The sequence below is a fragment of the Mobula hypostoma genome, chromosome 2 (genome assembly GCF_963921235.1).
Source record: "Mobula hypostoma chromosome 2, sMobHyp1.1, whole genome shotgun sequence".
Lineage (NCBI taxonomy): Eukaryota > Metazoa > Chordata > Chondrichthyes > Myliobatiformes > Myliobatidae > Mobula > Mobula hypostoma.
The window spans coordinates 177,549,907-177,564,052 of record NC_086098.1 but is presented as its reverse complement, the minus strand read 5'-3'; the positions used below and the strand labels follow the sequence as shown (position 1 = coordinate 177,564,052).

The window sequence follows — 14,146 nt, the reverse complement described above, 5'->3', positions numbered from 1 at the left end:
TTGTAAACTCCTTACAGGCAGTAGTGGGAATTGAACCCAATTTGCCCGTACTGTAAAGCTTTGTGCTAACACTATGCTACCGTGCCACCTTCCTCAGAATAAAGCTTCCCAGAATTTCAAATGGAAAATGACTACCTTTATCATAGTCTGAGATTTACAAGAATTTTTTGAAATTTTATAAACATTTGCCACAAGGCAGACTAGGCTGTAGGTCCATTTGTACAGGCAGTGTTTACCCTATGCTAATGTATAACTTATTCACATACAGGAATTCACTTTGTTCTTAAGTTATTTGGGAGTTGAAGCAGAATAGCAGAAATAAGTCTATGCTAACTTACCTAATATGAACCCAATCCATACTAGTCTTGCTTCCTCTACCTACCAGCTCACAAAAAAACCTTGTGTGACTTACCTGGCTATATTCAGTGAGAAGCACAATCCTGTTACCTTATCCCAAACATGGAAAAAGTCTGCAGATGCAGGATATCCAAAGCAACACACCAAAGTGCTTAAGGAACTCAGCAGCCCAGGCAGCAACTATGGAAAAGAGTAAACACTTGAGATTTTGGGCTGAGGGCCTTCATCAGGACTCAAAAGAAAGAGAAGTCCGCACAGTCTGTGTAAAAAGATTTTTTTATTTTAAAAAAATCTAAAAAAAAGTAAAGAGAAGTCAGTTAGAAGGTGGGGAGGAAGAAATAATAGGTGGTAGGTGAAACTGAGAGAGGGGGAGGGATGAAGTAAAGAGCTGGGAAGTGGATTGGTGAAATACATTAAGGGCTGGAGAAGGGAGAATCTGATAGGAGAGGGCAGAAGACCAAGGAAGAAAGGGAAGGGGGAGGAGCACCAGAGGGCGATGAGGTGAGAGAGGGAATGGGGAAGGGGGCTGTGTCAGTTACTGGAAGTTTGAGAAATCGATGTTCATGCCATCAGTTTGGAGACTACCCAGATGGAATATAAGATGCTGCTCCTCCGACATGAGTGGCCTCATCACAGCAGTAGAGTATGTAAGAATAGGACTTATCTACATATTTATTTCTTTGTGTGCACTTTGCTAGTATTTTCCATAGAAAAGTAGGGATACTATCCTTGGTCAAGCAAACAAAATTTAGTTCTGGCTGATTTTTTACTTTGCAAGCAACTCTGCCTGTAGAAATTTTGGTGTCAACTGTCATAATAGGGTTGTCTCCTAAAATTAGACAGGATTGCTTAATTATGTTTGTTTTTAACATTATTCTTTTTGACAAATGCCAGTAGTCATGATGTTGATAGAGTGAGTGACTAAATTGCCATATGTATTATAGAATGCTAACAATTGAGATTTCTATTCAAATCTCTAGAATTTAACTTCAGTTATGAGTTTTAAAAATCATTTAAAATGCCCATAAACCTACGGATGTTATTCAGTGGATAAAACCTGCTATCTTTATCCAAAATGGCCTGGCTCAATCTGCAGCCAGCTAAGCATCAAATGAGTTGCTGATATTCCTAGGAAATGAGATATTGTTGGTACTTATAAAATCTAAATCAGGGGTTCCCAATCTGGGGTTCATGGGCCCCTTGGTTAATGCTTGGTCCATGGTTTAAAAAAGGTTGGAAAATCTGATCTTAATAAATAAGGGGGAATTATTTTGTGTAGCTACGTTCAGCCCAATACTGAAAATCCTCCTTACATAGTTCAAAGGCACTGCTCCTGCATGGTAGTCAGTTAGTATATCTGCATAAAACATCTTAACTCTGCATAAAACTTTTATTTTTCATTGAAAAGATTCTTGATTTCACTTCCAAAAACAAGCTACAAAAAAAATTATTTGATTTGCAAGGTACTGGACTGCTTTGGGGGAAATAAGTTGCAATAATGCACTATAATCATGGCAGAGAAAAATATGCTGTCTGATGTAGATGCCACAAAACGGTGGGGGGGTGGGGGGACTTCATGCTGTTGTTAACTTGATTATCCTCACAATCAGCTGATCCTCCGATTCATTTCCAAGCATTGTCAATCAGACAGGATCAGATCAGATTAGGTGAATATTTAGGGTACTCCTGGTGTTGCACTGTAATATATCCTGAAGCCAAAATTGATTTATGGTGACTTCACTGAAGATGAAGGGAGGGAGTGAAAACTCATTGAGATTGTTGTTTATCCCTTTCAGTCTCTTTGGGGTTACTTTCAGTGTTGGTATGTTATTTTTTGCCCACACTCTGAAATTTAGTAGCTAATTAGACAACCCGGTGAACCGTTGGGGCACCTTTTGAGAGAAAGGTAGTGCAGACTTGACCATAATCTTTCTCTTTCCACACGGCATAATTAGGCTGTCCATATTTTTTTTACCCTAATGCTTGATGGAAGATACGAAGCAGTAACATCATAGCCTGGAGGATGCTGATTTTTCTTGATGATGTGGTTGGCGCTCTCCTAAATGGGCATGATAGCCCTGCCCTTTTGCTGCGGTAGGTGTCGCTGCTGTGAGCATGGTGAGGCGCTGCTGAGGCTGGCCATGCGCATGCGTCGCGGTTTCCATGAAAGGTGGAATCAGCTCTGTAAGCATCGTGAAGCACTGCTGAGGCTGGCCGTGGGCATGTGTTGTGGTGTCACATCGCGGTTTCCATTAAAGCTGGAATCGGCTCGGGTTGTGGAAATCTGGGCCTGTTGATTGACGAGTGAGCAATTTTATATGAATATATAACCCTGAACTTTGCCTGCATGCTGTGAGTTAGTGCATTTTAAGTCGACTTAGTCAGGAAAAAGTGCTGCTGTAATGCATCGTTTGGGCGAATTGGAGGTCACAAACAGAGCATGAGAATTATAGTAGTATATAGATGTTTGGAATTTATTTCATCAGGATTTGAAGAAAATTTATGTTATAAGAAAATTGGTTCAGTAAAAACTGAGTTGCTAATTTGTTTTTATAGTTATTGAAACCTGGTGACTTTTCAATTAAATGAGAATCTGGTTCATTATCACTGGCATGTTGTGAAATTTGTTTTGTGGCAACTTGTTTACTGTAAGTTACAATGAAAATAAATAATGCAAAGGATGAATGAGGTAAGGAGGTTAATGCAAATACTGAATTCTGAACAATATGGATGAACCATGAGATCTGGAACCTTCTGAGGGCCAGGTCAGGTATTCAGGACAAGTGACCAAGGAAGTTACAAGACATCTAGGTACCATCTCTGGACAGCCATCTCACAGGCTAAGTGACGACTCTGGACTAAATTTGAATCAATAAAGGACGCATCACAGGTGTGGCACAGCTTGAATGCAATCGACCCTTACAAAGTGTAATCATGTGACAACAGGACTTTGCTTCCAGATAAGCTCAGTGCCTTCTGTGCTCACTTTAACCATTAAAACACGAAGGAGCCGTCACAAACTCCCAAAGCCTCCAATGACCCTGTGATTTCAGTTTCTGAGGCCCATTCTTCAGGAGGGTGAACTCATGAAAGCATCTGGCTCAGGTAGGATACCTGGCTGAGTCCTGAAGAAGGGTCTCAGCACGAAATGGCGACTGTCTGTTCATTTCCATAGATGCTGCTTGACCTGCTGAATTCCTCCAGCATTTTGTGTGTGTTGCTTTAGATTTCCAGCATCTGCAAAAGTTCTCGTGTTTTTGAGTACTAAAGACCTGTGCTGATCAACTAGCTGCAGTGTTCACTGAGATCTTTAACCTCTTGCTTTGCAGTCTGAGGTACTCATCTTCTTCAATTATGCCCAGTGCCTAAGAAGAATGTGGTAACTTGCCTCAATGAATATCATCCAATAGCACTTACAGTGGTATGCAAAAGTTTGGGCACCCCTGGTCAAAATTTCTGTTACTGTGAATAGTTAAGTGAGTAGAAGATGAACTGATCTCCAAAAGTCATAAAGTTAAAGATGAAACATTCTTTTCAACATTTTAAGCAAGATTATTGTGTTATTTTTGTTTTGTACCATTTTAGAGTGGGGGAAAAAAGGGAAAGGAGCACCATGCAAAAGTTTGGGCACCCCAAGAGATTTGAGCTCTCACATAACTTTTACCAAGGTCTCGGGCCTTAATTTAGCTTGTTAGGGAAATGGCTTGTTCACAGTCATCATTAGGAAAGGCCAGGTGATGCAAATTTCAAAGCTTTATAAATACCCTGACTCCTCAAACCTTGTCCCAACAATCAATAGCCATGGGCTCCTCTAAGCAGCTGCCTAGCACTCTGAACATTAAAATAAATGATGCCCACAAAGCAGGAGAAGGCTATAAGAAGATAGCAAAGCATTTCAGGTAGCTGTTTCCTCACTTCGTAGTGTAATTAAGAAATGGCAATTAACAGGAACAGTAGAGGTCAAGTTGAGATCTGGAAGACCAAGAAGACTTTCCGAGAGAACTGCTGGTAGGATTGCTAGAAAGGCAAATCAAAACCCCCATTTGACTGCAAAAGACTTTCAGGAAGAATTAGCAGACTATGGAGTAGTGGTACACTGTTCTACTGTTCAGCGATACCTGCACAAATATGACCTTCATGGAAGTCATCAGAAGAAAACCTTTCCTGCGTCCTCACCACAAAATTCAGCGTCAGAAGTTTGCAAAGGAACAACTAAACAAGCCTGATGCATTTTGGAAACGAGTCCTGTGGACTGAGGAAGTTAAGATCGAACTTTTTGGCCACAATGAGCAAAGGTATGTTTGGAGAAAAAAGGGTGCAGAACTTCATGAAAAGAACACCTCTCCAACTGTTATGCACGGGGGAGGGGTGGATCGATCATGCTTTGGGCTTGTGTTGCAGCCAGTGGCATGTGGAACATTTCACTGGTAGAGGGAAGAATGAATTCAATTAAATACCAGCAAATTCTGGAAGCAAACATCACACCGTCTGTTTAAAAAAAAAGCCGAAGATGAAAAGAGGATGGCTTCTACAACAGGATAATAATCCTAAACACACCTCAAAATCCAAAATGGACTACCTAAAGAGGTGCAAGCTGAAGGTTTTGCCATGGCCCTCACAGTCCCCCGACCTGAACATCATCGAAAATCATGTTAGTCCTCAAAAGAGCAGTGCGTGCAAGACGGCCCATGAATCTCACAGAACTAGAAGCCTTTTACAAGGATGAATGGGCGAAAATCCTGCAAACAAGAATTGAAAGATTCTTAGCTGGCTACAGAAAGCGTTTACAAGCTGTGATGCTTGCCAAAGTGGGTGTTACTAAGTGCTGACCATGCAGGGTGCCCAAACTTTTGCTTTGGGCCCTTTTCCTCCTTTGTTATTTTGAAACTGTAAAAGGTGGAAATAAAAAAATAATCTTGCTTAAAATATTAAAGAAATGTGTCGTCGTTAACTTTATGCCTTTTGGAAATCAGGTTTAGCTATTCACAGTAACAGAAATGTTGACCGGGGTGCCCAAACTTTTGCATGCCACTGTACATCCACAGTGGTGAAGTCTTCTGAGAGATTGGTGATGAATCATATCAACCCCTTCCTGTGAAGTGACTTGGATCCACTCAGATTTGCCCACCAGCAGAACAGGTCTATAAGAGATGGATAAATAAATAAATGCCATTTCATTGGCTCCTACTCAACCCTGGGAACATCTGGACAACAAAGGTGCATTCATTAGGGTGCTCTTATCAGCTGTACCTCAGCGTTCAATATTATCATCCCCTCAAAAAAAAATAAACTTCAATATTCCTGACGAAGGGTCTCGGCCTGAAACGTCAACTGTACCTCTTCCTAGAGATGCTGCCTGGCCTGCTGCGTTCACCAGCAACTTTGATGTGTGTTGCTTGAATTGCCAGCATCTGCAGAATTCCTGTTGTTTTCAATATTTTAACCTCAATGCCACCTTGACCAATTAGATCCTTGATTTCTTCACATGCAGAACCCGTCAGTTTGGATAGGGGTCACACGGTCATAAGTATAAAGCGAGTAGAGCAGGGGGCTAAGTACATAGCCTTATGTTGCACCTGTGCTGATGGATATAGTGGAAGATGCATTGTGTGGCTAAGCACAGTTTCAATGACATATTTACATTTGCTGATGACACCACTGTCATTGGCCGAATCAAAGGTGGTGACAAGTCAGCTTATAGGAGGGAGATTAAGTAAGATGTTGCAGGAGTGCCGTATTTTCAGTGTCAGCAAGACCAAGGAGCTGATTATTGACTTCACGAGGAGACTGGATGTCCATGAGTCATTCCTTATCAGGGGATCAGAGGAGGAGAGGGTCAGCAACTTGAAATTCATCAGTGTTATTTCAGAAGACCTGTCCTGGGCTCAGTGTGTAAGTACATTATGAAGAAAGCACAGCAGTGCATCTACTTCCTTAGAAGTTTGTTCAAGGATTTGAATAACATCTAAAACTTTCTATAGATGTGTAGTGGAGAGTATATCGACTGGCAGCATCACAACCTGCTATGGAAACAGCAATGCCCTTGAATGGAAAAGCCAACAAATAGTAGTGGGTACAGCTAAGTCCATCACGGGGGAAAGCCCTACCCTCCATTGAGCATATTTATTCAGAACACTGTCGCAGGAAAACAGCATCCACCACCAGAGTCCCCCACTACCGGGTCATGTTCTCTTCCTTGTTGCTGCCATCAGGAAGAAGGTACAGGAACCAGAAGGGATAACTTCACTCGACTTAATTTGCCCCATCTCTGAACTGTTCCACTGCCTATGGACTCACCTTCAAGGACTCTTTGTCTCATGTTCTTGATATTTATTGCATATTTATTTATTATTATTTCTTTTCTGTTTTTTTTGTATTTGCACCATTGGTCTTTTGCACAACTAGATGTCTGTCCCGTTGGATGCAGTCTTGCATTGATTCTGTTACGTTTCTTAGAGGTACTGATTTTGCTCACAAGGAAACAAATCTCAGATTGTATAAATTTACTTTGAACTTTGAATTCTTGGAATGACGGGATGCTTTTGTAGCCATTGTCTGATTTCTCCTCCCCCCCCCCCCCAGCACATGTAGATTTTATTCTAATGTGTGGTTCTTTCTGCTTCAGTTATAGTTCTTGGTTTCAGTGATTTAAACTGCATCATCTACTTGACAGCTTTTTTTTAAAAAACCTCTAAAATCTGCTACTGGATCACGTCTTCACTGCCAAAATTGAATGAGGAGGCAGTGCTACCTGTCAGGAATCTTGTCTACATATTACCTCCATGCACACCAGCACACATTGAGGTTGGTGATTAGTTACAATCTAAAAAGGGACAGCAAGCCACAATACCTCAAATACCACAACTGGAACAAAAAAAAACACTAAAATAGCCAGTCTAACCAGTCCTATATTCATCTTGTATATGAGCAGTCTGTCCCACATCCTTTTCCCTTTCCTTCACTAGGACGGCACAGTAGCATAGTGGCTAGCATAGCGCATTACACCACTGTAGACCCGGGTTCATTTCCCATTGCTGCCTATAAGAGTTTGTGCATTCTCCCCGTGACCGTGTGGGTTTCCTCTGAGTGCTCCAGTTTCCTCCCATGGTCCAAAGATGTTGGTTGGTAGGTTAATTGGTCATTGTAATCTGTCCTGTGATTAGGCTACGGTTAAATCTGGGGTGCTGGTGCTGGGCAGTATGGCTCAAAGGCCTGGGAGTGCCTATTACACGCTATACCTCCAGTAAATAAATAAGTGCCATCTCATTGGCTCTTCACTCAGTTCTGGAGCAGCTGGACACAAAGATGCGTACATCAGGATACCACTACAGCTCATCATTCAATACCATCATCCCCTCAGAACTAATCATTAAGTTCCAAGAGCTTGACCTCAATACCTCCTCGTGCAATTGCATTCTTTACTTCTCGACCCCGGTCGGTTTGGATTGGCAACATTTCCTCCGCAGTCTCCATCAACACAAGTGCACCACACGGTTATATGCTTGGTCTCCTGCTCTACTTGCTTTGCAACTATGACTGTGTGGCTGAGCACAGCTCCAATGTCATATTCAGGTTTACTGGTGGCACCGCTGTCGTGGGCCAAATCAAAGGTGGTGATGAATCAGCATATAGGAGGGAAATTGAAAATTTGACTGAGCGGTAGCATAACAACAACTTTATACTCATTGTTAGCAAGATCAAGGAAGCTGATTATAGACTTCAGGGGAGGGAAATCAGAGGTGGAGGAGGTTAGCAACTTTGACTTTAGATAGACTACAGGTTGGTAGTTTGTCTTACGTTAGATATATTAAATGCACAATATAGCAATGTACACTCAGTGGCCTCTTTATTAGTTACCCTCCTGTACCTAATAAAGTGTATGTACTGAGTCTTCTGCCCTTACCCATCCACTTCAAGGTCCAAACAAGAGAAAATCTGCAGATGCTGGAAATCTGAGCAGCACACACAGAATGCTGGAGGAACTCAGTAGGCCAGACAGCATCTATGGGACAGAAAAGTACAGTTGACATTTCAAGCTGAAACTCCTCAGCAGGACTTAAAGGTCCAACGTGTTACACATTCAGAGATGCTTTTCTGCACACCATTTTTGTAATGCATGGCTATTTAAGTTACTGTTACCTTCCTGTCAGCTTGAATCCATCTGGCCATTCTCCTCTGACTTCTCTCATTAACAATGCATTTTGGTCCACAGAACTGCCGCTTACTGGATTTTTTTTTCTGTTTTCAAACCATTTTCTGTAAACTGTGGAGACTGTTGTGTGTGAAGACCTCAGGAGGTCAGCAGTTTGTGAGATATTCAAGCCACCCCCATCTGGCACTAACGATCATTCCACTGTCAAAATCACTTAGATGACATTTCTTCCTTATACTGATATTTGGCCTGAACAATAACTAAACCTCTTGACCATGTCTGCGTGGTTTTATGCATTTTGCATGACTGGCTGATTAGATGATTGTATTATGAGCAGATATGCAAGTGTACCTAATAAAGTGGCCATTGTATATTGATTGTACTTGGTTTCTGAATTTTGATTTTAGTATAATTTGTAGAAATTTGAATCCAATCTGCATATACTGTACATCTTATCAGTCGTTTAATATATGACAAGTTTTTCCTTCATTTATTAGTTTTTTTTTAAATTAAAAAACTTCAGCTTTCTATAGCTTATATAATTTGCTTCTCTTTCAGTATCCTGAAGATTTCTGTTGTATCTAATTGGATGTGAAATAGAAATTCAAATATAAAAATATTAGAAATGCTTCTCAGATTAGACCGGAAGATGATCCATCTGAAATATTTACCTTGCTTCTCTCTCTACATCTGTTGAGTATTTGTAAAGGTTTCTGTTCTTGTTTTGAGAATGTCGAGTATCTGCAGTAATTTTGCTATGCTGAAGGACTTGTAAGGCAGAGCTGCTGTGAACTTCTCTATCATGTGCTTCCTGCAACCCTTCACCTCTCCCGTACCTGCAGTGTTCACCTGTAGTTTCATGGAAATATGTTAAACCTGAGATAACTTGTAATGTTCTGTAAACGTGAAACTCCAAGTTCCTCTGTTCTTCCATGTCATAATTATTACGTTGTTAATGTGATACACCGTCTTGTATTTATTGATGCTCAGTTCCATCTGATATTTTTATTTGCACTTTAAGCCCTTTACTCATCCATTTCCCTACTATGGTTTTGCACTTTAGCTATCTACGTGATTTCATCCTTCTCCATTTAATTCCCCATTCAGTTTACTGCATTAGTTTTACTTTGAGATAAGGCACGGAATAGGCTCATCTGGCCCTTCAAGCAGTCCCCCGATTTTAATCCTAGCCCAGTCACAGGACAATTTACAATGACTGGTTCACCTACCAACTGGAACATCTTTGGACTGTGGGAGGAAATCGGAGCACCTGGAGAAAACCCACACGGTCGTGGTGAGAACATACAAACTCCTCACTGGCGGCAGTGGGAATTGAATCTGGGTTGCCTTTTGGCCCAAGTCTCCTCAACCTGTGTGGTCCCTACTGATTGCATTTCCTTATTCTTCATTTATGTGACCTGAAACAACTCATGATTAATCAAAAAGTTTTCCTCCTTGAATTCCATTTTGATTATTTTCTACATTTGAATACTCCTTTTGGTTAAAATACTACTGCAACTAATATTGAACTTTCTGCTCTCTTATGGTAGTACTATAAGTAATTTTAATATAATTTCTGCAATCTGTATGAACCCATTCTCCAATCACTACTTTATTTTTGAGAAATTTTATTTTATTCTATTGTGAGGACCCAGCTGGTGGTGTAGTGGCATCAGCATCGGACTCCAGGACGAAAGATTCTGAGTTCAAATCCAGCCGGCTCCCCTGCATGCTTTCCATCCGTGCTGGGTTACGAGCTGGTGATCTCTTTGGAAACTCACCCGGCAGAAGGCAATGGCAAACCACTGCTGTAACTTGCCTCGTACATGGTTCCCCACTACATCAGAGAGGCGTGGAGGGAAATAGTCTGTTAACCGGAGAAACTCCGGATGCGACGTACCTTGCCTTTTCTATTGCGAGAACCAATCTTGATTCAGTTCCTCAGAAGTTGAGTAAAATGACATTGTGGTGGGTCCCCTCATTGTACATCCTAACTGGGGTTAACTAGTGTTGTTGGTAAATACTTGTTGCATCAATCCTTGATCTCCCTTCTGCACACAATAGCATCCAGTTGTTTAATTTTTTTTGTGAGGCTGTATTATTTCTTCATCCATATCCAGATCAGTCAATTTAACAGCACTGATTTTTGTTAACTGGCTTTAAGTTTATGTTCTAATTGATAGGGTTATAAAAGTTATAGAACACTATAGTGCAAAAACAGGTGCTGTTTGGCCCGTCTAGTCCATGAGGAACTGTTATGTTGCATAATAGTTTGGCACAGGCTAGATGGGATGAAGGGCTCATTTGGTATTCCTTTCATGATTTACTAATGTACTATTGTATTGGCATTTCTATCTTCAACAATGCTTTCAGCTTATGTTTATGGTTTGCTTCAAATGCTGTTTGTTTCCTTGATTTCTTTCAACTTCCCCTAGATTCTTGGATTTCTGCTTGGGTCTTGGTCATCTATAGAACTTCACAGCTTCCAAATTTTTTTTGCAGTTCAGCATTGAATTACAGGTCAACCGGTCTACCGGTGCCATGGACACAGTGGTAGTCGCTGTGTCCCATTGGCTGGCCTGATTTTCATATAAAAGCTTGCCCTGTACTCACCAACTGTGACCATTACATTGAAAAGTATTGTTCTGCCAGGCACATTTCCTTTTTTTGGTTGCAGATTATCCTGCATTGCCTAGTTATAGTAACACCAAGTGATCCAATACTCAGCCTAAGTCAATAACATTTTTGAATATCAAGTGATGTAAATGAAGTAGTACTGATTTCTTTTTGGACAGTAGGATTACATGATGTGAGTGGCAAAATACTTTAATAAAATCTGAATCATTTAACATGACTAGGTCAGTTATCATATGGGCATATGAAATATCTAGAGCAATTTTCAGAGCAGTGTACCTGAGGTTGTATAGAATGTACATGGGTGCCAAACTGGGAAGTTGAGCTGGCAGAGGTGCCTGGTTTTGATCATTTGAATGGCTTTTACTGTCCTCATGTAGCGAACAATTTGCAGGAGTCGCACAATATTTTCAGTGGGTCGCGCAACATTTACTTTCCTGATGCCTTGCTTTTAAGGTTTCTGGATGTCAGTGTTTATCTTCCCCAGGATGTAGGTTTAATAGGCAGATAGCAATCTGAGGGTAGCACCATGGACTCTGAGGTGATAGATAGTGTCAATGAGCCTCTGTTTTTGCAACTAGCTGGTGTGTTGGCAAAAAATTTGACCAAGCTGGCAGTGAGCAGTAGTCAGCCAGGGAGGCCAAAGTCTTAGCTGTCTTTGTGAAATTGGATGACAGTAGCCAGCCTGAGGCCTTTGTTTGAAATCTCAGGACTCAAGCAGCATAGCGATCTGCCCTGTGCATTCACAGTTAGGCCTTGTCTGTAGTGATATTGCATTAACTCCTTCCTGACTAATCTGACAAGGCTACTAAAACTAAATGCTGAAATATTTTATTTTCAGTTGAATTTCTGTGCAGGAAGTGTGTAAAATGAATGGAAATTATTGTTGGGTAATGTCCTTTAAGTTCAAGTTTCAAAATAAATTATTATTGTGCACTGTGTTTATAAAAGTGGATTCCCATGCTTTGATATACGATTTTAATAATCATTAAACTTTGAGGTAGATTAATTAAAATATAACCTCAACCTTCATGATGTTTTTTGTCTCTATTCTCCTGACTAAGAATTTTGAAATTAATTCCAAGTTGTGTGTCTAGTGTTTTTTTTCTTCTACTTCCCCATGAATTTGGTTGCATATCAGGAAATTAGGGTTTTTTACACCACTTATGTAACGATCTGATGTGTTGCCCTTAGTAGCACTGACAAAGATTTGAGCCTAGATCCCTATCTTGTTACATGTTGGAAGGAAGTTGGGGGGGGGGGAGTGGTGGAAAGACAACAAGACCTCTGATTGGAGAAATAGATGCCATTAAATGCAATTCCCAGAGTGAAGCACTTCAGATACTTTATATAACAGAGATGAGAAAAGGCCTAATTTCTTGGTTTTATATTTTGAGTTCATGTAGCTATGTTGCCAAGCCATTAGCCTTGAAAAAACAGGTTTTTAGTGAGTGAAGTTGCCTTAAAAGGATTTCTACATTTAAATTTAGTGGGACATTTGGAAAGCTTTCTGATGTTTACTTTTCTAACCATACAGCTTCCCATTCCCTCACTCCAGTATTTTGCCCCCACCTGAACTGTTATTGAGAGTTTACCTCCAGGCTAAAATCCAGGCCTTTCAGTCTGTTTCCTGAAACTATTTATTCCTTTTAAGGGTAAATAAATAAGAGGGATGTTAACTCCCGAAATATGAGTTCAGTTCTGTCCAGTTTTTTTTTTTGCTTTCTTAGCTTAGTTCTTTTCCCCTCTGTCCCCAGCAGTTGAACAAGAGGGAAGACTGTAGCTTATTTTTATCCATGCCCTCCGTACCTGCATGAAAAAAGCAACTATTTTGTGCCTTTGGCTAACTGAATTAATACTGAATTGACTAATTGACCTGAAAAGGTAATAGGACTCCTTTCTAAAGTTCTTTCTGTTGCTCTTTCAGGGAGCCCTAAAGTGCTTTGCAGGCAGTGAAGTACTTAACAAGTGCAGCAGCTAATTTGCATGTAGCCAGCTTTGGAGAAAGAGCACTATGATTTCTTGGTAATCTCAACTAAAGAAAACATTTGCTGGAACACAAATAACTTTCATCTTCCTCTTCAATAGAGCCAATTTGACATCCTCTGTAAAAGATCAAACAGTTTTTCCAATACACAGCATTCCCATCACCACATAGAACACCTGTGTAGGTTTTTGACCCCAGAACCTTGAAACTCCGGCATGAGAACTACCGAACTGACCTAAAACTGAATTTATGCATAAAATATCAAAATCTATTGTTAGGATTCCACACATTTAATAACTGTTTCACAAAATACTTTGCAGATGCTGGGGTCAAAGCAACACTCACAACACGCTGGAGGAACTCAGCAGGTCAGACAGCATCCGTGGAAACGATCAGTCAACATTTCGGGCCAGAACCCTTCGTCAGGACTGTAGAGGGAAGAGGCAGAGGCCCTATAAAGAAGGTGGGGGGAGGGTGGGAAGGAGAAGGCTAGTAGGTTCCAGGTGAAAAACCAGTAAGGGGAAAGATAAAGGGGTGGGGGAGGGGAAGCAGGGAGGTGATAGGCAGGAAAGGTGAAGAAGGAATAGGGGAAAACACAATGGGTAGTAGAAGGAGGTGGAACCATGAGGGAGGTGATAGGCAGCTGGGGGAGGGGGCAGAGTGAAATAGGGAGAAGGAAGGAATTACTGGAAGTTGGAGAATTCAGTGTTCATACCCAGGGGCTGGAGCCTCCAATGTGTTGTGAGTGTTGTTAATAACTGTTTCAACTGTCCATTGTTTTCATTCACTGGAATAACTTTTTTTTAGTAAGGTAGGTATAAGTGAAGGTGAAAAATGGAAGAAAGCAGAAATGATACATTTTGGGTATCATGTAAATCATTAGTCTAAATCTTAATCTAATCTCACTCTCTGCTTGTTAGACATAATACATAGGAACAAAATTAGGTCATCGAGTCTGTTCCATTGTTCCATCATGATTTATTATTATCCATCTCAATCTCATTCTTCTGCCTTCT

General features: G+C 40.8%; 1 protein-coding gene across 2 annotated transcripts in view; it reads left to right on the top strand.

Annotated features, from left to right (window-relative positions):
- Positions 1 to 14,146, top strand: part of top1a (DNA topoisomerase Ia) — a 90,254-nt gene that overhangs the window by 24,250 nt on the left and 51,858 nt on the right. The gene's annotated exons all lie outside the window — the stretch shown is intronic.